We start from the raw sequence: 8,546 nt of genomic DNA, 5'->3' as shown, positions 1-8,546 counted from the left end.
TTTAAAATTTTAATGTTAAGGCCGGGCACAGTGGCTCACGCCTGTAATCTCAGCACTTTAGGAGGCTGAGGTGGGCAGATTACTTGAAGTCAGGAGTTTGAGACCAGACTGGCCAATGTGGAGAAACCCCATCTCTACTAAAAAAAAAAAAATCAAACATTGGCTGGGCATGATGGTGTGCAGCTGTAGTCCCAGCTACTTGGGAAGCTGAGGCAGGAGAATCACTTGAACCTGGGAGGCGGAGGTTGCAATGAGCCAAGATTACGCCACTGCACTCCAGCCTGGGTGACAGAGTGAGACTCTGTCTCAGAAAAATAAAATACAATTTTAATGTTTAATTTCAGTTTTTCATTGCTAATATATAGAAATACAATTGATTCTTATTTATGGATCCTGCATCTTGCTACTTTGATAAATTCATTACTCTAGTAGGTTTTTTTTTGTAAATTTGATTGGATCTTCTACCTAGATGATCATGTCATCTGTGAATAAAATAGTTTTACTTCTTTTTTAACCTAGATGCCCTTTATTTCCTTTTTTTTGCCTGATTGCGCCAGTTAGAATCACTGGTACAATGTTCAATAGATGTGGTGCAAACAGACATCTTTGTTTTATTCCCAATTTTAAAGGAAAAGCATTAAATCTTTTCCTATTAAGTATGATATTTGATCTAAGTTTTTGTAGAGGTCCTATGTCAGGATAAGGAAGTTACCTTCTATTTCAACTTGGGTGAGAATTTTTTTTTTTAAATATCACGAATGTGTTGGCTTTTGTCAAATGTGTTTTCTGCCTGAATTGATACGGTCATATTATTTTTCTTTTTTAGTTGGCTAATATATTGAAATTCATTGATCTTTGAATGTCAAATGAATGCTGCATTCCTAGGATATCTCCCAGCTGTTATTCATATTATCCTTTTTATATATTGTTGAATTCAATTTGCCAAAATTTCGTAAAGCACTTTTGCATCTATGTTTATTAAGGATACTTGTCGGTAGTTTTATTTTCTTGTAATGTCTTTATCTTGTTTTGGCCTTAGGATAATGTTAGCATTTTAGAATGAATTGAAAAGTGTTCTCTCCTCTTCTAATTAAAAAATATTTTAATAGATATTTGGGTAACAGGTGGGGTTTGGTTACACGGATAAGTTCTTTAGTGGTGATTTCTGAGATTTTGGTGCACCCATCACCCAAGCAGTGTACACTGTACCCAATGTGTATTCTTTTATCCTTCACCCCCTCTTCCACCCTTTCCTCTGAGTCCCCAAAGTCAATTGTATCATTTTTATGCCTTTGTGTCTTCATAGCTTAGCTCTCACTTATAAGTGAGAACATACGATGTTTAGTTTTCCATTCATGGGTTATTTCACTTAGAATAATGGTCTCCAATTCCATCCAGGTTGCTGCAAGTGCCATTATTTTGTTACTTTTTATGGTTGAGTAGCATTCCATTTTCTATCTATCTATCTATCTATCTATCTATCTATCTATCTATCTATCATCTATCTATCTATCTATCTATCTAATCTATCCATCATCTATCTATGTATATCTCACATTTTCTTTATCCACTTGTTGATTAATGGGTATTTGAGCTGGTTCCTATTTTTGCAATTGTGAATTGTGCTGCTATAAACCTACATGTGCGAATATCTTTTTCATATAACAACTTCTTTTCCTCTGGGTAGATACCCAGCAGTGAGATTGCTGGATCAGATGGTAGGACTACTTTTAGTTTTTTAAGGAATCTCCATACTGTTTTCCATAGTGGTTGTACTAGTTTACATTCCCACCAGCAGTATAAAAGTCTTCCCTTTTCAGCACATCCATGCCAACATCTATTATTTTTTGATTTTTTAATTGTGGCCATTGTTGCAGGAGTAAGGTGGTTTCGTATCTATTGTTTTTTGATTTTTTAAATTGTGGCCATTCCTGCAGGAGTAAGGTGGTTTTGTATTGTGGTTTTGATTTGCATTACCCTGATCATTAGTGATGTTGAGCATTTGTTCCTATGTTTCTTGGCCATTTGTATATCTTCTTCTGAGAATTGTCTATTCATGCCCTTAGCCCACTTTTTTATGGGATTATTTGTTTTATTTCTTGCTGATTTGTTGGAGTTTTTTATAGTTTCTGGGTATTAGTCCTTTGTTGGATGCATAGTGTATTAGTTCATTCTCACGCGGCTATGAAGAAATACCCAAAACTAGGTAATTTTTAAAGGAAAGGGGTTTAATTAACTCACAGTTCTGCAGGGCTGAGGAGGCCTCAGGAAACTTATAATCATGGCAGAAGGGGAAGCAAACACATCCTTCTTCATATGGTGGGATTAGATGGTGCCCACCCACACTGAGGATGAGTCTTCCTCTCCCAGTTCACTGACTCAAATGTTAATCTCCTTTGGCCAAACCCTCACAGACACACCCAGGAACAATACTTTAAATCCTTCAGTCCAATCAAGTTGACACTCAATATTAATCATCACACATAGTTTGCGAATATTTTCTACCACCTGTGGATTGTCTGTTTACTCTGCTAATTATTCCTTTTTCTGTGCAGAAGATTTTTAGTTTATTCCCATCTATTTATCTTTGTTTTTGTTGCATTTCCTTTTGGGTTCTTGGTCATGAAGTCTTTGCCTAAGCTAATGTCTAGAAAAGTTGTTCTGATGTTATCTTCTAGCATCTTATGGTTTCATGTCTTAGATTTAATTCTTTGATCCATCTTGAGTTGATTTTTATATAGGGTGACAGATGAGGATCTGGATTCATTCTTCTACATGTGGTTTGCCAGTTATCCCAGGACCATCTGTTGAAAAGGGTGTCCTTTCCCCATTTTATGTTTTTGTTTCCTTTGCTGAAAATCAGTTGACTGTAAGTATTTGGCTTTATTTCTGGGTTTTGTATTCTGTTCCATTGGTCTATGTGCCTATTTTTCAGTGCCATGCTGTTTTGGTGACTATGGCCATAGAGTATAGTTTGAAGTCAGGTAATGTGATCCATCCAGATTTGTTCTTTTTTCTTAGTCTTGCTTTGGCTATGCAGGCTCTTTTTTGGGTTCCATATGAATTTTAGGATTTTTTTTCTAATTCTGTGAAGAATGATGGTGTTATTTTTATGGGAATTGCATTGAATCTGTAGATTGCTTTTGGCAATATGGTTATTTCTCACAATATTGGTTCTACCCAATTATGAGCATGGGATGTGTTTTCCATTTGTTTGTGCCATCTGTGATTTCTTTCTGCAGTGTTTTGTAGTTTTCCTTGTAGAGGTCTTTCACATCCTTGGTTAGGTATATTCCTAAGTATTTTATTTTATTTTTACAGGTATTGTAAAAGGGATTGAGTTCTTGATGTGATTCTCAGCTTGGTTGCTGTTGGTGTATAGCAGTGCTACTGATTTGTATGCATTGATTTTGTATCCTGAAACTTTACTGAATTTATTTATCAGATCTAGGAGCTTTTTGGATGCATTTTTAGGGTTTTCTAGGTATGTGATTATATCATTGGTGAACAGCAACAGTTTGACTTCCTCTTTACTGATTTGGATGCCCATTCTTTCTTTCTCTTGTCTGACTGCTCTGGCTAGGACTTCCACTGCTATGTTGAATACAAGTGGTGAAAGCAGGCATCCTTGTCTTGTTCCAGTTCTCAGGGGGAATGCTTTAAACTTTTCCCCATTCAGTATAATGTTGGCTGCGGGGACTTTTATCACCTTAAGGTATATCCCTTCTATGCCGATTTTGCTGAGGGTTTTAATCATAAAGGGATGCTGGCTTTTGTCAGTTTTTTTTTTTCTGCATCTATTGAGATGGTCATGCAATTTTTGTTTTTAATTCTGTTCATGTGGTGTATCACATTTTTTGACTTGTGTATGTTAAACCATCCCTGAATCCCTTTTATGAAACCCACTTGATTATGGCGAATTGTCTTTTTGATATGCTGTTGGATTCGGTTCACTAGTATTTTGTTGAGGATTTTTGCATCTATGTTCATCAGGGATGTTGGTCTGTAGCTTTCCTTTTTTTTGTTATGTCCTTTACTGGTTTTGGTGTTAGGATAATACTGGCTTCATAGAATGATTTATGAAAGATTCCCTCTTTTTCTATCTTTTGGAATAGTTTCATTAAAATTGGTACCAATTCTTATTTGACTTTCCGATAGAATTCAGTTGTGAATCTGTCTGGTCCTGGACTGTTTTTTGTTGGCAATTTTTTTTTTGTTTCCATTTCAATCTTGCTGCTTGTTATTGATCTGTTCAGAGTTTATATATCTTCCTGGCTCAATCTAGGAGCATGTATTTCCAGGAATTTATCCATCTCTTCTGGGTGTTCTAGTTTGTGCACATAAAAGTGTTCATAGTAACCCTGAATTACCTTTTGTATTTCTGTGGTATCTGTTGTAATATCTCCCATTTCATTTCTAATTGAGCTTATTTGGATCTTCTTTTATTGGTTAATCTCACTAGTGGTATACGAATTTTGTTTATCTATTCAAGTAAACAGCTTTTTGTTTCACTTATGTTTTGCATTTTTGTTTCAATTTCATTTAGATCTGCTTGGATCTTAGTTATTTATTTTTTTTCTTCTGCTGGGTTTGGGTTTGGTTTGTTTGGTTTCTTCTTGTTTCTATTGTTCTTTGAGGTGTGAGCTTAGATTGTCTGATGCCTACATCAGAATTTTTGATGTGGGCATTTAATGCTATGAACTTTCCTCTTAGCACTGCTTTTGCTGTATCCCAGAGGTTTTAACGGGTTGTGTCACTATTATTGTTCAAATAATTTTTTATTTTCCATCTTGATTTCATTGCTTACCCAAAGAACCTTCAGGAGCAGATTATTTAATTTCTATGTATTTGTTTAGTTTTGAGGTTCTTTTTGGAGTTAATTTCCAATTTTATTTCGCTGTGGTATGAGAGAGTACTTCATATAATTTTGATTTTCTTAACTTTATTGAGACTTGCTTTGTGACCTATCATATCATCTGTCGTGGAGAATGTTCCATGTGTGGATGAATGGAATATATATTCTGCAGTTGCTGGGTAGAATGTTCTGTAAATATCTGCTAAGTCCATTTGTTCTGGGTTATACTTTAAGTCTTGTTTCTTTGTTGACTGTTGTCGTGATCACCTATCCAGTGGTGTCAGTGGAGTATTAAAGTCCCCACTATTATTGTGTTGCTGTCTATCTCATTTCTCAGGTCTAGTAGTAATTGTTTTATTAAATTTGGAGCTTCAGTGTTAGGTGCATATATATTTAGGATTGTGATATTTTCCCTTTGGACTAGTTCTTTTATCATTATATAATGTCCCTCTTAAACATGAGAATTATTTTATTCCCCATTCCTTTTTCCCTCCTTTTGACTCCTTCTTTCCTCCCTCTGTCCTCCCCACCCCCATTTTCTTTTTTTTTTAAATTATTATACTTTAAGTTCTAGGGTACATGTGCACAACATGCAGGTTTGATACATAGGTATACATGTGCCATGTTGGTTTGATGCACCCATCAACTCGTCATTTACATTAATTATTTCTCCTAATGCTATCCCTCCCCCAACCCCCATCCCCCGACAGGCCCCGGTGTGTAATATCCCCTGCCCTGTGTCCAAGTGATCTCATTGTTCAATTCCCACCAATGAGTGAGAACTTGCGGTGTTTGGTTTTCTGTCCTTGTGGTAGTTTGCTGAGAATGTTGGTTTCCAGCTTCATTCATGTCCCTGCAAAAGACATGAACTTTTATTTTATAATAAATATCCTTATTTATGGCTGCATAGTATTCCATGGTGTATATGTGCCACATTTTCTTAATCCAGTCTATCATTGTTGGACATTTGGGTTGGTTCTAAGTCTTTGCTATTGTGAATAGTGCCACAATAAACATATCTATGCATGTGTCTTTATAGTAGCATGATTTATAATCCTTTGGGTATATACCCAGTAATGAGATTGCTGGGTCAAATGGTATTTCTGGTTCTAGATCCTTGAGGGATCGCCACACTGTCTTCCACAATGGTTGAACTAATTTATACTCCCACCAACAGTGTAAAAGTGTTCCTATTTCTCCACATCCTCTCCAGCATCTGTTGTTTCCTGACTTTTTAATGATTGCCATTCTAACTGGTGTGAGATGGTATCTCATTGTGGTTTTGATTTGCATTTCTCTGATGGCCAGTGATGATGAGCATTTTTTCATGTGTCTGTTGACTGCATAGATGTCTTCTTTTGAGAAGTGTCTGTTCATATCCTTTGCCCACTTTTTGATGTGGTTGTTTTTTTTGTTGTAAATTTGTTTGAGTTCTTTGTAGATTCTGGATATTAGCCCTTTGTCAGATGGGTAGATTGCAAAAATTTTCTCCCATTCTGTAGGTTGCCTGTTCACTCTGATGGTAGTTTCTCTTGCTGTGCAGAAACTCTTTAGTTTAATTAGATCCCGTTTGTCAATTTTGGCTTTTGTTGCCATTGCCTTTGGTGTTTTAGTTATGAAGTCCTTGCCCATGCCTATGTGCTGAATGATATTGTGTCTGGAATTGGTGGGTTCTTGGTCTTACTGACTTCAAGAATGAAGCTGTGGACCTTCGTGGTGAGTGTTACAGCTCTTAAGGTGGTGCGTCTGGAGTTTGTTCCTTCTGATGTTCAGATGTGTTTGGAGTTTCTTCTTTCTGGTGGGTTTGTGGTCTCGCTGGCTTAGGAGTGAAGCTGCAGACCTTCGCGGTGAGTGTTACAGCTCTTAAGGCAGCACGTCTGGAGTTGTTTGTTCCTCCCGGTGGGCTAGTGGTCTTGCTGGCTTCAGGAGTGAAGCTGCAGACCTTCACGGTGAGTGTTACAGCTCATAAAAGCAGCGTGGACCTAAAGAGTGAGCAGTAGCAAGATTTATTGCAAAGAGCAAAAGAACAAAGCTTCCACAGTGTGGAAGGGGACCTGAGCCGGTTGCTGCTGCTAGGCTCGGGCAGCCTGCTTTTTTTCTCTTATCTGGCCCTACCCACATCCTGCTGATTGGTGGAGCCGAGTGGTCTGTTTTGACAGGGCGCTGATTGGTGCGTTTACAATCCTTGAGCTAGATACAAAGGCTCTCCACGTCCTTATTAGATTAGTTAGATACACAGTATCCACACAAAGGTTCTCCAAGGCCTCACTAGAGCAGCTAGATACAGAGTGTCGATTGGTGCATTCACAAACTTTAAGCTAGACACAGGGTGCTGATTGGTGTGTTTACAAACCTTGAGCTAGATACAGAGTGCCGATTGGTGTATTTACAATCTTTGAGCTAGACGTAAAGGTTCTCTAAGGCCCTACCAGAGCAGCTAGATACAGAGTGTCAATTGGTGCACTCACAAACCTTGAGCTAGACACAGGGTGCTGATTGGTGTGTTTACAAACCTTGAGCTAGATACAGAGTGCCGATTGGTGTATTTACAATCCTTGAGCTAGACATAAAGGTTCTCTAAGGCTCCACCAGAGTAGCTAGATACAGAGTGTCGACTGGTGCACTCACAAACTTTGAGCTAGACACAGGGTGCTGATTGGTGTGTTTACAATCCTTGAGCTAGACATAAAGACTCTCCATGTCCTCACCAGACTCAGGAGCCTAGCTGGCTTCACCTAGTGCATCCTGCACTGGGGCTGCAGGTGGAGCTGCCTGCCAGTCCTGCGCCATGCACTTGCACTCCTCAGCCCTTGGGCGGTTGATGGGACTGGGTGCCATGGAGCAGGGGGCGGTGCTCCTCCTCGGGGAGGCTCGGGCTGCACAGGAACCTATGGAGGCGGGGGAAGGCTCAGGCATGGGGGGCTGCAGTCCTTAGGCCTGTCCTGTGGGAAGGCAGCTAAGGCCTGGCGAGAAATCGAGTGCAGCACCAGTAGGCTGGCACTGCTGGGGGACCTAGTACACCCTCCACAGGCGCTGGCCCGGGTGCTAAGTCCTTCATTGCCCGGGGCCAGCAGGGCTGGCTGGCTGCTCTGAGTGCGGGTCCTGCCAAGCCCATGCTCACCTGGAACTCCAGCTGGCCCGCAAGCGCCCCGGTTCCTGCTCGCGCCTCTCCCTCCACACCTCCCTGCAAGCTGAAAAAGCTGGCTCTGGCCTTGGCCAGCCCAGAATAAGTCTCCCATAGTGCAGCAGTAGGCTGAAAGGCTCCTCAAGTGCCGCCAAAGTAGGAGCCCAGGCAGAGGAGGCGCCGAGAGCGAGCGAGAGCTGTGAAGACTGCCAGCACGCTGTCACCTCTCGGTATTGCCTAGGTTTTCTTCTAGGGTTTTTATGGTTTTAGGTCTAACATTTAAGTCTTTAATCCATCTTGAATTAATTTTTGTATAAGGTGTAAGGAAGGGATCTGTTTCAGCTTTCTACGTATGGCTAGTCAGTTTTCCCAGTACCATTTATTAAATAGGAATCCTTTCCCCATTTCTTGTTTTTCTCAGGTTTGTCAAAGATCAGATGGTTGTAGATATGTGGCATTATTTCTGAGGCCTCTCTTCTGTTCCATTGGTCTATGTATCTGTTTTGGCACCAGGACCATGCTGTTTTGGTTACTGTAGCTTTGTAGTATAGTTTGAAGTCAGGTAGC

Source organism: Pan troglodytes, chromosome 3, assembly GCF_028858775.2.
Source record: "Pan troglodytes isolate AG18354 chromosome 3, NHGRI_mPanTro3-v2.0_pri, whole genome shotgun sequence".
Taxonomy (NCBI): Eukaryota; Metazoa; Chordata; class Mammalia; order Primates; family Hominidae; genus Pan; species Pan troglodytes.
This window is presented reverse-complemented; position numbering follows the sequence as displayed.